Raw genomic sequence first — 17,166 nt, forward strand, 5'->3', positions numbered from 1 at the left:
ATATATATATATATATATATATACATCTTTAATTTGTGTTTGCTTGGGGCATTATCCAAAATCTCAAAAGAATCACAGTTAGCCAAATTTTTGCAATTAAGAGATAAATTTAAGTGTTTAAATATATGAGATTGTTTATCACTTTTAAGGTGCTCATTTATTCTAGTTGCGAAGTGTCTGGAGGTTTCTCCAATATAACTGGCATTACAGCCAGCGCAAGAAAATTTATAGACAACATGAGATTTAAGCAGTGTAGGAAGTGACTCTTTTAAGCAAAAACAATCTTGTATTTTATTAGTAGTGAAAATTAATTTTATTAGAACATCCTTGCAATATTTATGAACAATTTTTGAAATTTTCCTTTTAGTGTAATTAGAGTACATTCCAATGTATGAAAGCCTAAAGTATCTTATATTTAAGCTATTAACAATGTTAGACACAGATGGGTTCATTTTCTTATCAATAAACGATTTAATTTCATAGTCAATAACTTTTTGTGGAAATTTATTATTTTCTAAAACTAATGATAGATTCTTAATATCTTTATCAAAACCAAGCCAAGAATTATTAATTTTAAATGTACGATCAATCAAACACCGAACAAGTCCAAATTTGTAGCAAGAGGGAATAAAACTAAAAATTTTTTGTAAAAGACCTGTATACGTTTTTTTGTGATAAACTGAAGTCGAAAACGAATTGGATTTTTTAATAAGTACATCTAAAAAAGCAATCTGGTTATCTTGTTCTTTTTTCATAGTAAATTTCAGATTTTTATGTTGTTTATTGAGGTGTTTGAAAAATTCTTGAGCTTCGTTTTTTTGTGACAAACTGAAGTCAAAAACGAATTGGATTTTTATTTTTTAAAAATCTTATCTATTTTTAATTTTTTATGACTTCAAGATTTCATCATTATTAGCAAGAAAACAGAAACGTGTTTAACCAGAAAAATTCCAATCCTTAATGGTTATTTCTAAAAATGATTCATTATTAGAAAGGCCTTCCCCCCTCCTTCTTTCTCAGCCAGGTAATCAAAATACACTGTTGATTATTATTAATTGTTTAAGCATACATAAAAAAAATCAGAGTTCAATCTTCATCAGAAGAACCATTGTTAAAAAAACCTGGATTTCATTGATTGATTGGTTGCAACCGGTAAAAAGTGTCAACATTTGTTACAGGTCTGCGCAAAGTATTCAGAATTAAAAATAGCAATTATGTCATCCACATACCGTTTATAAAAAAATGGTGCTGTAAAAGAGCAGTTATTGACCTATGTTTGTTCATGATATCCGACGAAAATGTTAGCTAAGATGGGCGCTAAAGGAGAACCCATAGCAACACCATCTGTTTGATCGTAATAACAACATAAAAATCTGAAATTTACTATGAAAAAAGAACAAGATAACCAGATTGCTTTTTTAGATGTACTTATTAAAAAATCCAATTCGTTTTTGACTTCAGTTTGTCACAAAAAACGTATCCTAAAAGTATATGAGTATCCTCACATCCTAAAAGAAGCCCTCCACATTAAATGGGAAAGTCCCTCACTTAATGAACAAGCTTTACATTATACAATAAACTTATCTATTTAATTTTACTGTCAGTTTATTTATATATATATATATATATATATAAATATATATATATATATATATATATATATATATATATATATATATATATATATATATATATATATATATATGTATATATATTTTTTTGACAGTTGGTTATTTTAATGGGTTATTTACCGAGTTATTTTGTAATGAATATATTGGTTTATTATGTATAATTTTTTGTCCGTTAATATTTCTCTGTAAAGACTTCTATTTTTTAATATGTATTTCAGAGTTTTTTATTATTGTAAAATAATCTTTTAAAAATGTAAATAAATTTTACGAAACATGTCAAGAATAAAAAGCATTGTGTTATTTTTAAAAATAATTACATATATATATATATATATATATATATATATATATATATATATATATATATATATATTATATCATGTATATATATATATTATATCATATATATATATATATATATATATATATATATATATATATATATATATATATATATATATATATATATATATATATATACATTATATAAATACACACACACAAACACACATTTACATGTTTAAGGTAAACGATTGATAAAATGGCCATAACTATATAATGGTTACATTTATTAATTTCATAAAATAAACTCCAGACAAAACTTAAAATTGAAAAGTTAATTTATTCTCATCTTTCTCATTTCTATAACTTTATTTAACATAACCACATTTATAAATGGACAAAAGAATATAATTTTTAAGGTCGCATATTTTTTTCAATTTCCTAATTTGATTGGGGAAATTTTTTTTCTTTTAACAATAATTGACCACTTACCACAACTATTGTATAAATTTTAAAGCTCTGATTTCATAGCACTAAAGCATTAAGTCACTTGACATATTATTCAGGCTTACTTATGGATTTATATTTTTGAGTTATTTAAACTATTGTGGTGGACAAAAACACTTTGATTGTATGTAATAGAGTCTGTCTCTCCCACGCATTTGCAGTATTATTTGCATTTTGTAATCGTCTATTTGAGAAGATATTGTGTTTAAAATACATGATCTACAAATTACATTGTTGTTAGAAATGTAAAGACTGTAATTTAAAAAATAAATTTGATTCATTTTTAACGAATATATATATTTTTCGAAGCCAAAAAATCCATTTTTAAACCCCAAAAAAATTTGAAATGTTTTATTGAACTTTTGCCCTAAAGTTTGTAAAAACAAATATAAAATTATACTGAGTATATTTTTATAGTTCATCAACAACAAAAAAGTGAAATCATTTTATTGTAGTTAAAATGTTTTCACTACGATGAAAAGTAGTTAAAATGTTTTGGAAACTTTTCTGGTTAATAAAGCGACTTAATAGATTTTTTACTAAAAGCATTTAATAGATGGCTTACACTTTATATATATATATATATATATATATATATATATATATATATATATATATATATATATATATATATATATATATATATATATATATATATATATATATATATATATATATATATATATATATATATATACATACAGGGCCTTTCAGAGGTTTGGAGAGGCCCCGGCCAGTTAAAAATTGGAAGCCCCAAAGGAAAAATTTGCGCAAAACGCGACGCAAGATAATGCAAAGCCATATAAGTCTTCAGATAGATCAGGACCAGATAAATGTCTAACTTTAAGACTAAATGTAATAAATTAGACAGACCGTCACACACAGATGAGGCGCTTTTTGTACGTTTTATCAAGCCAACTAGGCAAGAGACGCGCTTGTCTTCTAAAAAAGCATTTTTGGGGAGGCCTGGGAATCAAGAAGGTACGACGTATGAGTGGAATGTTACACTGTTACTTTATTGCGAATGTTACAATTCAGATTTCACAAATGAATGATTCATGCATGAATAATTATTCATTGGTTTTTATTATTTTGTTTTTTTCGATATGTAATTATTTGCAAATCACTATAAATGAATAGTTAAATTAATGTCACATTTTGAAAATGAAATCTAAAGAAATTCACTAAAAGTAACTAAAACAGAATGAATTAGTTTTAATTAATTTTTACAAACGCTTTTCTTGGTTTTTGTTCTGAAAATGCAGCAATTTTATTTGAAAAATCTAGTTTTCGTGCAATATCGCAATTTATATTCAACTTAGCAAGTCCATTCAACCTTTCCTGCCCCATAGTTGAACGATGATAATTTTTTATCTGCTTTAAAACATTAAATGTGCGTTCGCCCGAAGCCGTCGATGCACGCAAGCTGATAAAAATTCGTAATGAAATTGTAATGTTTGTAAAGACACCAGAAAGACCAAGTCCAAGTATTTCTTCCAGCAATTTTTTTGGTGTGCCGACTAGTTTAAAATTAGCACCATAGATTCTTTTAAGAAATAAAACCTCATTTTCAAGTTCTTGTGAGATTTCTTTGTCATATTTGTGCTGAAAATGTTGAGCAGCCAATACAAGATCTTCGTCATTCAAATTTTTAAACTGCCAGAGAAATCCAAAAAGTTTACAAATTTCTTGTAACGACTGAAATCGTCGCGTGAGGCCAGGTTGAATTAAGTCAATGATGACAAAATAAACATTGATTTTGAAATACAACTCAGCATCATCTTGACTTGGAAAATGACGATTAGCTAAAAACTTACATGAAACACCAATATTTCTTGCAACAAATTTTGACTCATTTAAAATCTTATCAAACTGTTCACGGAAACCTTTGAATGTCGTTACATAGATTTTCAATGTTATCCTTTTCAATATCAAGAGTGGCTTGGCGTGCCTCGATGATTAGATTTGTCTGATGAATCATTATGAGTAGCTTCATCCAGATAGACGACATCAAAATGCAATCAAATTTGGAAATATACTTTTGAATAGCATTGAGTTCCATTTTAGCCTGGGCTGTTAAATGTAGCACCCCAAGTTCATTTAAAGCACTTCTTACTGAGTTCAAATGTTGTGCAACTGGTTTAACATCATCAATCCGTGCTGACCATCTTGTTTTGGACATTCCATGCAACAAAACAGGAAGATGTTGTTTTAAAATTTCGCACCTTTGAGGACTGCTACTGAATAAATTGTTTATTTGCTGAATTGTTCCAAAATACGTTACTGCTTCTTTGCATGATTCAGTGCAATCGACACCAACTAAATTTAATGAGTGATTTCCGGAGCTAGAAAACATACAGTTTGGATTTTGTTGTATCAAAACCGCTTGCACCCCGTTATACTTTCCAGCCATACTAGCACCGTTGTCGTAAGCTTGACCAATGCAGGCTTCGAAATCCAGCTTCAATCCAGTTTTTTTTGATAAATTGTCAAATAAAATAAATCTTTCTTCAACTGAAAAGTTTGAATTATCTAAAATTTTAACATAACGAATAACCAGAGTTGTTTGCTCCTTGTACGAGCAATCTGGAGTAGCATCAACTATTATTGAAAAATATTTTGCTTCCACAATTTCGTGGAGGATTGCTGTTTGAATTTGTGAACCACAAATATCAATAAATTCTTTCTGAATTCGTGTTGAAAGATTATGAGCTTGCATTCGCTGCTTACACTGTTGTGATTCTCGAACATGTTTAACATGCTCAGCTAAAAGTGGGTCATATTTGCGAAGAAGCTCAATAATTCCTAAAAAGTTTCCATTTGCTCGATCACCTATTTGTTGGTTAGAACCAAAAAGTGCTAATCCACGTTCAGAAAGAAAAATAATAACATCTAGAATATGATGGAATAATTTTTTCCAATTTTCAGTCTTGAGTTCTGATAAAAGTAAATTATCCACTAAAGTTTCACATAATGCTGCTCTACTAGCAGATTTCCATACAACATAGTTTTCTTTATTGTGAATTGAACTTTCGTGCGACGGAATACGATCTTTCAATCTTCTCCAACCTCTACTGATGCCCCATCCGGCAGAACTAGATAAAAGTGATACATTTGCAGCATTTTTGTTCAAAAGGAAACATGGTGCACAATACAAAGATTGTTTTTCAACACTCCAGCACAACCAGTCTCTTTTGCATGTTTCTCCATTTGTAAGAGTTTTGTTTAAGAAACGATAAGGAAATGCATGATGATTAGAGCCTTTAACGATATTATTTGGAATTTCAAAGCAAGTAATCTTAAGAAAAGAGTTCACTTGACAAGAATTGTTCTTATTGATAATCCCAATGTCAATAAAATTGAACGGATTACCTTGATGAATCGGATCAGTTATCTCTGTTTCCATATCTCGAATTTTATTTTCACCTGCATTTTCCTGTAATGAGATTTCGTTTTCACCCCTTCCTGCTTTATAATATTTAAATTTCCTGCTGGTTGTTGGTCTAAAATTGGGTCTTCTGCAATTGGAACAACTATATTTTCAATGTTACTATTGTCACTCACACTTTGAGTTTGGTTTGGTTGTTCAATTTGAACTGTGTTTTGTGATTTTTTTAAAAACGAATATATTTTCTTTGAGTTTGTGCATGCTTCTTCGGCATTTTCTTTTCTCCGCCGCCTTTTACTTGCACCACTATCAAATTTTCTCTTCCCAGTAAACACAGATTGGTTCAGAATTGGTCAATATTTAGTCGAAATTGGTCGAAAAATTGATAAAACGTTTAGCTACCTATTATTGACTAAAAATCGACGCTTAATTTGAAATGTATAATTCAAACTTTTTGTATATACGTTTACTAAACGTCGATCTAACGTTTAGAATATCGACTTACATTATTCAATATTATAAACTTTTAATCGACCTTAATTAAACGTAAACATTCATAGATTTAAAATCTACTCTATTTAGCCTAATTTAGTTACATTTGCTAAAGAAAGTTGGTAGAACAGAGCTGGTAAAATCCACTGCATATAATATGGCGCAACGTTACGAAATTTTTAATGTCAAAAATAAACATGGATGGTACAGATTATTTCCAAAACTTCCATTCAGAAAATCCTCTATATGTAAAGTTGTTTAGTGTAATTCCAATTTTGATTTATGAATGTACATTTAAAATGCTAACTATTTTACCCAAGTTTTTTGCGGTTAAAAATCAGGTTACAAAATCAGACGATCAGGATTCGATTGCAGAAGATGATGTTGCACAAACAGGTGCAAGATAAACAAAGGTAGACGGTATTCTAGGAAGATTTTTGATAATGCATAAACCAGTGATCCAAAATATTTATACTTAATCTTAATGTAAACTTTTATTTTCTGCTAATGAGATTAAATTTAAAAAATATTTGATAGAAAATTATTAATATAATATTTCCACTACCAAAAGCATGGTCATTTTATTTTTTTAAATTATCTAAACATAAACAAGTATAGTGCACAAACATTTTTTCTCTAAATCCCCACTATATGAAAATGTTTTATATATGTTTATAACTTTATAATTAGTTTTATAAAATAAAAGTATAGTATACGTAGTATAGTATAAAAGTTTATAAACATATTATAATAGTTATAAAAAATATAAAAAATAAGACCAGGTCTTTTATAACTATATCTTATTTATAAATTTCATTACTTTTATAACTATATCCTATTTATAAATTTCACGACCTTATATAGCTCTTATTACTTATATAAAGTTAAAAATTTATAACGTAATTTTAACTTATATTAGTTTTAAAACTTAAATAAATTAAATTTACGTCAACAAAATTAAAGAAACTAATAGACAAGTTTAATGTACGTTTACTTAGACTAAATCTAAACGCTTTATATACGTTAACTAGACTAGATTTAAACGCAAACTAAACAAAATCTATACGCTTTATATACGTATAATAATCCTATAACAGACGTCTAAAATACGTTTGAATATAGACGTTTTATGGACGTTTGTTCTAAACGTTAATCTGGATTTCATTCTAGACGGATAATTGACCAAATCTGAACGTTTTGTTGAAACGTTGTTTTGACGTTTAGTAGACGTTTGTGTGTATACTGGGAAGGATTAAGTTCAGTGATTAAGAAACCCAGTATAGATTTAGATGAATCTTTCAAGTGTGATTATCCTTTTTAGTATTATAAATATAGTTATTTGTTATTATGTTAAATAGTTTTAAAGTTGTAGATATTTGTAAAGTATGTAAGATGTATAAAAATATGTATTTTTTGTTTTAATGTATAAACTTTTTACATTTCATGTGTGACCAATTGTTTTTAATACAATTTAATGACCCGAAACTTCTTTTTACTACATATCTCATCGATAATAAACATAAAATAATTTTGTTCAACTTTTCAAGTGAAATACCCCACTGTGCAACGTTGTATTCTATGTCGAGATACATAGAATACAACGTTGATTTAATGTTGTATTTTACCTTGGCAAAACGTTGTATATAGTAGAAATAATACATATAGTACAAATGTACTTAAAATTATATATTTCAACCATTATGATGAATTATTATTATTTTTATTACAAAATAATAAATATTTTTAATACACGGATTTATAGTTTCAGTTCCGTTTCGTAAATTATCTCAAAATCGTTTAGAAAATTAAATATTTTGAGCAAATAATTGTTAAGCTATTATTTAAATAAACTATTTTATGGCTTACACTCATGGTGTTATTGGATGCAAAAATACAAGCTGCAAGCTAAACAAATGGGATAAGAAAGTGCATTAAGAACACTTTCGTTTGTAAAAACAAAAAAAAAAAGTTTGTAAAAACAAATATAAAATTATACTGAGTATATTTTTATAGTTCATCAACAACAAAAAAGTGAAATCATTTTATTGTAGTTAAAATGTTTTCACTACGATGAAAAGTAGTTAAAATGTTTTGGAAACTTTTCTGGTTAATAAAGCGACTTAATAGATTTTTTACTAAAAGCATTTAATAGATGGCTTACACTACTATATATATATATATATATATATATACATACAGGGCCTTTCAGAGGTTTGGAGAGGCCCCGGCCAGTTAAAAATTGGAAGCCCCAAAGGAAAAATTTGCGCAAAACGCGACGCAAGATAATGCAAAGCCATATAAGTCTTCAGATAGATCAGGACCAGATAAATTTTTAATACAATTTAATGACCCGAAACTTCTTTTTACTACATATCTCATCGATAATAAACATAAAATAATTTTGTTCAACTTTTCAAGTGAAATACCCCACTGTGCACGTTATGCACGCTCTGAAAGTCTATGCGCTTGTCTAAAGCCTTTTTTGTAAGTAAAATAGTTATTCAATAATTTCATAGTATAATAAAATCTATTTTTTTAAAATTTAAAACCTAATTATCTAATTTAAAATCTAATTATAACAAAATCTATTTTTTTAAATTTCAAAACCTAATTATCATTAAAATGTTCAATTTTTTATTTTACATCAGCAAACTTACTGACAGATTTTTTCCTCAAATATAAAAACAACTTCAAGGCGATAGAACATTTTAAAGTCGTCAAGCGTAAGCATCCATTAATCTTCTGCTTGGTTGTTTTGAACATTTGTTATTTGAGAAGCAATATATGACATATTGAAATTACTTTGATATAAAAGTATTCTATCGCTACATATCTTTCCTTGCCAATTTTATCACTAACTATAGCTTGAAATATATATATTACTAAATGATTTTGTGATAATTTACGGAACGGAACTGAGACTATAAATCCGTGTATTTTTATAAATTATTTCTGTATTGAAAAAACGACAACATATAACGTATACAATAAGTTTAAAATTCTCTCCGTTGGTAATATATTTCCGTTATAATATTGTTATAAAATACGTTTATAATATTAAATATAGCTTCACATAATTTTATCATTTTTTTTTGGTTTACATTTGTTAATCGTTGTGCAGTTTAAAATAACTAATAATAAAAATAATAATATAAACTTGCAATGATAGAAAATATAACAAATATAAACTAGGTATCTGAAAGAAGATCCAAAGATCTTGTCGTCAGAACCTTAAATAAGTATTTAACAAAGACAAGATAAAAAAAAATAAACTTTTAGAAAACTGCAAGATAAATAATCTGTGTCTGAAGAATGATCAAGAGAATCTTCTCATCAGAATTTTATACTAGAGTAAACCAACAAATAAATTAAAAAGTAAAAAGTATAAGAACAATAAAAAAAATTATATTTTCAACTTTTACTACTAATAATAACTCAATATATTATCTAATAAAAGAATGAGGTTTCAATAAAATTTCAATAAAATAATGCTTTGAATGGGAGAAGCGATTTGCAAAATTGATTATACGGAACGCGCGTTTCTGACGGAGATAAAGACGTTTTTTCTGTACTTCCCCAAGTGATAATAACTATGTATAAATAAGTAATAAAGTTGGATTAAGACTTTCTTATTGAGATAGATTCGTGATTTATATAGGATCCCCATGTTTTTAGAAATTTTTGTACTTATATATTCAATATGGTGATTCCAAGTAATGTTTTCATCAAGATAAACGCCTAAAAATTTTGTTACAAAATCTCTTTTTATTTCCTTTTGATCGATAAATATTTGAGGTAATTTTGATGAAAGAAATCGCTTTTTTGTAATCGAATGAAATAAAACCCATTTTGTTTTATTAGTATTCAAGGTTAACTTGTTACACTTGAACCAATTAGATTTATGCCTGAGTTCTTCGTTTACTGCTTTAAAAAGTTCAGCGATATCATAGTTTGAAAGGAATAAGTTTGTATTATCTGCATACATAATACTTGTTAGTTTTGTAGCTTTATTTAAGTCATTTATATAAATTGAAAAAAGGAGAGGTCAAAGAGTTGAACCTTGTGGGACTTCACAAGTTATATTAAGAAAAGTGGGTTGATAATCATTGTTAAATGATACAAATTGTTTTTGGTTAGATAGATAACTTTTAAAGCATTTTAAATTTCATTTTTTATTCCGTAGTATTTGAGTTTATAAATCAAAATATGGTGATCGACCGTATCAAAAACATTTGTTAGGTCATTAAAAATTCCTAGTGTATATTGTGATTTTTCGTATGATTTTGAGATTTCAAGAACAAATTGGATAATTGCATGTTCAGTTGAGTTATCTTTCTTGAAACCAAATTTATTGATGTAAAGTAGATTATTATCATGAAAATATTTGTATATTCTGTTGAACATAATTTTCTCTAGAATTTTCAAAAATGTGGAGAGAACAGAGATGGGGCGATAATTTATGATTTCAGATTTGCCTTCTTTAAAATAGGAATAATTTTTGCAATTTTTAATTGTTCTGGGAATACTCCTTGATGGATAGAAGCCCTAAAGATTTTAAAAAGAACAACTTTAAGTTGTTCAAAGCTCCAATTGTTTTATTTTTTTAAACAGATTTGAAGGCTCTTTCAAACTCATCAAACATTAAATCGGAAGATAACTCGTCTGAACAAATGCAATTATGCAGGGGTTCTAGATAATCAGTAAACAAAGACTTGGTCTTAGGGAATTTTTCAGATAGTGTTTGTCCTATATTAGTGAAACATTTGTTAAATTCTTGAGCTATAGTTTTTGATTCATATAAACTTTTGTTATCGACTCTATCCATTTGTGGCATATAGAGCATAATTTTTTTTTTGCCAATAATTTCTTTCATTATTTGCCACGTGCGCTTTGTGTCGTTTTTAAATATATTGAATAATTGGGAGTAATAATTTTTCTTCAGGTTTTTGCGAATTTTTTCAAATAGGTTTTTGTAGTTCTTATAATTTTTTTCTCTTAAAGCTGTTTTTGTTTTTAAAAAATTTATATATAAATTTTGTTTTATTCTGGATAATTTTTAAAAATCTTTAGTAATTGAAGGTGTATTGGTATTCTTAGTTTTTATTGTTTTTTCCTACTATTGCGGAATTAACTTCATAAACAGAAAAAAAGTCTCATTATAAATGCGTTTTTGTATTACTTTTTTGGTATTAATGTTTTTTTTTGGATTTGTTTTATTAAGTTTTAGGAATATAGGAAAATGATATCTGATATGTCAGTTTTTATAATACCTATTTGTATATTGTTATTGAAAATATCAGTAGTTATAATATTATCTATAAGAGTTGCGGTGTTTATTGTTACTCTAGTGGGTCGATTTATAAAAGTAACTGACCCTGTTTCAAAAATTGCATCATAAAAATTCTTAATTTTATGGTCGTCATTATAGAGAAAACAGTTCATGTTTATGTCTCCGACTATATAGTTTTCTTTTAAATCATTGGTTCCTTTTTTAATGATTTGTTGTATGAACATGCTCAGGTTTTCGCTCACGCCGTCAGGTGGCCGACAACAACAGCTTAGTAAAATGTTTTTAGTTTGATTGTTTGTAATTTCAATAGTTACAATTTCTTTATCGCAGTCAGAAACTCTCAAATCATTCCTGAACATAAATTAATACTTCACCGCCGCGCTAATTTGTTTTTCTCTCCATAGAAATTATATTAAAATGAGGAAATTACAACTTATTTCATCTACTGTGATCCAAGTTTCAGTTAAACAAATTATATTAAAAATGTGTTTAGTTTCTTTTAATAGATATACAAGTTTTTCAAAATTCTTTTCGCCTTTCAAACTACTTTTATTGAAGTGAAGAATTATAATTTGATTATTATGCAATAAAAATTATTTTCAGGCTTTAGGTTTTCTTCTGAAGAAAAAAGATTTGTTTCATATAAATTCAAAAAGGGATTCAAAAATTATTCATGGCCATGGCCATGAATAATTTTTGAATCATTTTTTATATTGGTTTTATATATATAATTTATATATATAATTTATTTTTTATTTTAAAATACTGCAATAAAAATTATTTTCTGGCTTTAGGTTTTCTTCTGAAGAAAAAAGATTTGTTTCATATAAATTCAAAAACCTAAAGCCTGAAAATAATTTTTATTGCAGTATTTTAAAATAATAAATAAATTATATATATAAATTATAAATTTTTATATTGGTTTTATATATATAATTTATATATATAATTTATATTTATAATATTTATATATAATTATAATATAATATATATAATTATAATTATATTGTAATATATATAATTATTAATATATATAATATATATAATTATAATTATATTATAATATATATAATTATAATATAATATATAAATATAATATTTATATACAATTATAATATAAATTTATATATATAATTTATATTATATATAATTTATATTATATATTTTTTTCCATTTATTCTCATGCATGAGAATAAATGGAAAAAAAAATATAAAAGGATTTCGGAGTGCTAGTTATTTGTTAAGATTGACTTTAGAATTATTATTAAGATAAATAATTTTGTCATATCTTACCGTTACATTTTCACTATTTAAACGTCTTTGTTTAACTTCCGCAAATAACTTTTTCCGAATAGCAACGGTCTCATGAGAAAAATCTTCGTTAATGAAGGAATTTGTGCCTTTTATTCGATGAGATTCTTTCAAGATTTTTATTTTGTCTTTGTATTTATGCAGGTTAAGTACTATTATCCTCGGTCGTTCATCTTTCTACAATCCAGTGGGGTAGGCGCGTTCAGTTTCGGTATTTTTCAGTCCATGTTTTTGCCAAAAATATGTGTGAACTTTTTCTTCAGAGTCCCCCCATGATTTTTGCCCATTTCCATCAATTCCATCGATTCGTAGGTTATTTCTTCTTGATCTATCTTCCAGGTTTCGTTGCATTTCCTTTATAAATTTTTCTATATTAGTATGTTCGAATTTTTTATCTAGTTGTTTATTGTTGTTATGAATTTTTTTTTGTCAACTAGTTCTACGTTGTAGTTTAGACTTTATATCTTCCAATTCCATTGTAAGTTCTTTAATTTTGTTTGCATTCACGTTGATGTTTAACTCTGCTTTGTCCAATCTGTTGTTAGTTATTTTTATATTAGCGCCAATAATATCAATAACAGTTTTCTCTTGCTTGCGAAACATTTCTTCAGTTTCTTTTTTGAATTCTTTAAACATTTCTGTTAACATTTTTTTTATTTCTGTGTTACTTATTATAATTTGTGTTACTTATTATAATTTTTATTATTTATTTATATAATTTAATATAAAGTGTTACTTATTATAATTTTTTGACTTTATTTTTTTTTATATTTTTTATTTTTTTGTATTTTTTAATTTTATATTTTTTTATATTTTTAGTTTTATATATATACTTTTTATGTTTTTATTTTTATTTTTGAGCCGTTGTGCGGAAAGAAATCGAGAATTTAGATAAAGCTTTTGAATGTTTAAGATTAGTTAAGAGATTTTGATAGAGAAGTATGTATGAATGTATTTCGCCATAAAGAATTATTTTACAAAATTAGACTTTTACAAAATGTATATACACTGCTGGGGCAAGAAGAAGACAAATTCAGTCTTATCGCCAAGCCCCATCAAAACAAGAATATAAATAACAAAAAAAAGGTATTACCGTTATTACAATGTAATATATGTATAAAATACATATATAAATGCAATAATAAAAAATACTTTTTAAACATACATAATTTTATTTCTATTCAAACTTTTATTTATTAAAATTTCGAATTTAAAAATAGATAAAAATAAGACTTTTTATCTTTATAATTCACCTCCCCAAGGCCGAGAAGGCCACTACAGATGAGAAGGCTACTTGTGGTTATAATCCTCTCTCAACTCTCTAACTCCGAAACACAAACCTTGACGTACAAGGTCGCTGCGCAGAGAAACAAGTTGAGCGCGGTACTATTGAATTCAGAACCTCTCGGTTATGAAGCGAGCGCACTACCACTACACCACTACTGCTTGATAAAACATGAACATCAAAGAAAGGTAAAGATTCAGATTAAAATCAAACTACCGCTTGAGATAAAACATGAACATCAAAGAAAGGTAAAGATTCAGATTAAAATCAAAAATAAATATGATCAAAAATAAGAAAAAAAAAAGAAAGGTAAAGATTCAGATTAAAATCAAAAATAAATATGATCAAAAATGAGAAAAAAAAAGAAAGCTAAAGATTCAGATTAAAATCAAAAATAAATATAATCAAAAATAAAGTAAATAACAAGTAAATAAAACGAGTGATTACTCCTATTTAAAAGTTTCAGAAGAAGTCAAGCTTGTTGTCAATTATCAAAAGTTTATTTTTTATTTTATTTTTAAATTGATCAAAGGAAGGAATTTTTTTTAACTCATTATTCAATAATGTGTTCCATAATTTAGGTCCTCTGATTGCGATCGAGAACTTAGAGTAAATAAAAAAAAACAACATGACTTTTACACAAACACCAAGTTAGGAACGCTACAGAAATTCAAATGATAAAAATTATATATCATAAAGTAAAGGCTGGCAGTGATGGTCTAATCATAAATAACAATATTTTTGTTGTAAAAAAGAAAATAATATTTGAAGGGGAACAGGAACACTTTACTAAACATTTAGTTCTTACTATGAGCCAGTGTATTAGTTTAGCTCATATGTTTGGTTTCAGATTCCCCTTCTCTACTTGACAAAAAACATAATAAATACAAAAAAGTTTACAGAATATGTCCGCAGTGTTTCTACGGACATGATAATTATATTTTAAAGTAATAATATTTCTGATGTTCCTGATTATTACCCTGATCACTGCCATCAGGTCAACTTTAGAATTAATAAACATAATGTGGCATCTGTTGTTCCGTATTTCAGTCATATTGTTGTTTTTAACTATCTGTTGCCTTGTGCTTTTTGCAAGCAAGGCAGCAGAAGGTAAGCTGTTTGAAGAAATCAGAAGAGGATATTTTGTGTCGGTCTGGATGCGTGGGAGGTAAAGTTTTTTTTCCAAATCTGGGTCCACCGCATTTTTTTTGTTGAACTGTTCCAGAAAAGTACTGCTGGCACGACTGTCTTTTTGTTTTTGCCACTTCTAAGTAAATTTTTTTTGTTGATTTAGGGGGATGTTAAACAGGGACTCGTATTTGCCTAAGATTTCAATTGTAGTTTTGTAATACTGAGATATTTTGTTGTCCCAGTGTTTTGGAAAAGTGTCTTGAAAAATTCCTGCTTTGGTTTTTTTAGTAAATTTTACAAGTGAACTTGCCACCCAATACTTTGAAAAGTAGTAAGAATCGTGAGTTTTGTCCTCTTCGCATTCTTTCATTTAAAAGCGTTTTAAGGCGGAGCGCATGATGAATTAACGGAGGCGGAGGCAATGATTAAGGTATGATGAAGTAACGGTGATGATGGCTGATGAAATAACGGTCGAGACATGATGAAATAACGGAGGCGGAAGAAGCGATTTTAAGGCTGAGCTTATGAACGTTTACTCTGGAATCATGATCCAATGCATGTAACCTAACGTTAATCCATAAATATTGGATTAACGTTGAGTTATATACATTGGACCAACGCTTATCCATATACATTGGATCAATGTGGGGTTATACACAATTGTCCAACATTGATCCATATACATTGAACCAGCGTTGATCCCTATATATTGAATAAACGTTGGGCTTCGATCGGAAAAACGACCAATTTTCGCAATGTTTTTACTTACGTTGGTTAATGTAATTTTGCAAATTATTTTTAATCACGTTTTTATAAAGGTTTTTGATAATATTATTACAATAAAACTAACATTGGATCAACATTGATTGGATACAATACATTAATTGGATACAATAAAACTAACATTGGATCCATTGCATTGGAGAACATCCGACGTTCGCGATGTATTTACATACGTTGGTTCAACGTTTACTAGCTGGGTGAGCCCAAATCATGTGGACTAAAAACTATAAATTGTTGGAAGTTCTTTAACAAGATTTTGCACTTTAATTAGAACTTTTCTGAACTTTAGTAGTAGTTAATACCTTTCTGGTGGTAGTTTTTAGCCAAGGAAATGGTAATATTTTTGCGCTATGTATAACTCAATCCAATCTTTAAAAAGAAAATCAATATTTTAACCTATAAAATGAAAATGGTACATGTACCAAAAAAAAATTATAATAAAAACTATGAGTATTACATAGTAGAACATTTTTGTAATCATTAATTTGACAATAGTGACCGATTATCACAGTAGCCGGTAACATATTCAGATTTTTAAGGTACAACAAAAACTAACGGGTGATGCGTAATTTATCGGACAAATCCTAATTTCATTATTTGAGCATAATAATTTGTTTTTGTGGCTTATCTTTGATTTTATCAGAAAAACTGATTATTACTTGAGCATAATAATCAGTTTTTGTGGTAAAATGAGGTTAAATGCAGCTGAACGATAATCTTTTCGAAAGCGACTAAAAATGTTTTTTGTAAATAAACCTAATATAAAAATAAAAAAAATCGTAAATCATTTTGAAAAGGAAGGATTTGCTCGAAGTATTATATATGATAACTTAAAAAGACTTGAAACTGTTCCATCGTTTTCTGATAGAAAGCACCCTGGTAGTGCGACATCCTGGACTAGAGAAAAGAAACCGAATTAACGAGACTTGTCAACAATCGAAAAGGGGTCAGTCAGAGAAAAATAGGTATTAAATTCGGTGTAAATCAATCGACAATTGATCGTCAGTTAAAAAAAATGAATATTAAATATAGAAAACGTGAAAAGACTCCAAAATACACTATAGAA

The 17,166-nt window shown here is 27.2% G+C and overlaps 1 protein-coding gene across 1 annotated transcript in view; it reads right to left on the minus strand.

The window, feature by feature from the left end:
• The window catches only part of LOC100199711 (26S proteasome non-ATPase regulatory subunit 6), a 111,579-nt gene that overhangs the window by 63,917 nt on the left and 30,496 nt on the right, over nt 1-17,166 (minus strand). The window lies entirely within an intron of this gene.

The sequence above is a fragment of the Hydra vulgaris genome, chromosome 14 (assembly GCF_038396675.1).
Source record: "Hydra vulgaris chromosome 14, alternate assembly HydraT2T_AEP".
Lineage (NCBI taxonomy): Eukaryota > Metazoa > Cnidaria > Hydrozoa > Anthoathecata > Hydridae > Hydra > Hydra vulgaris.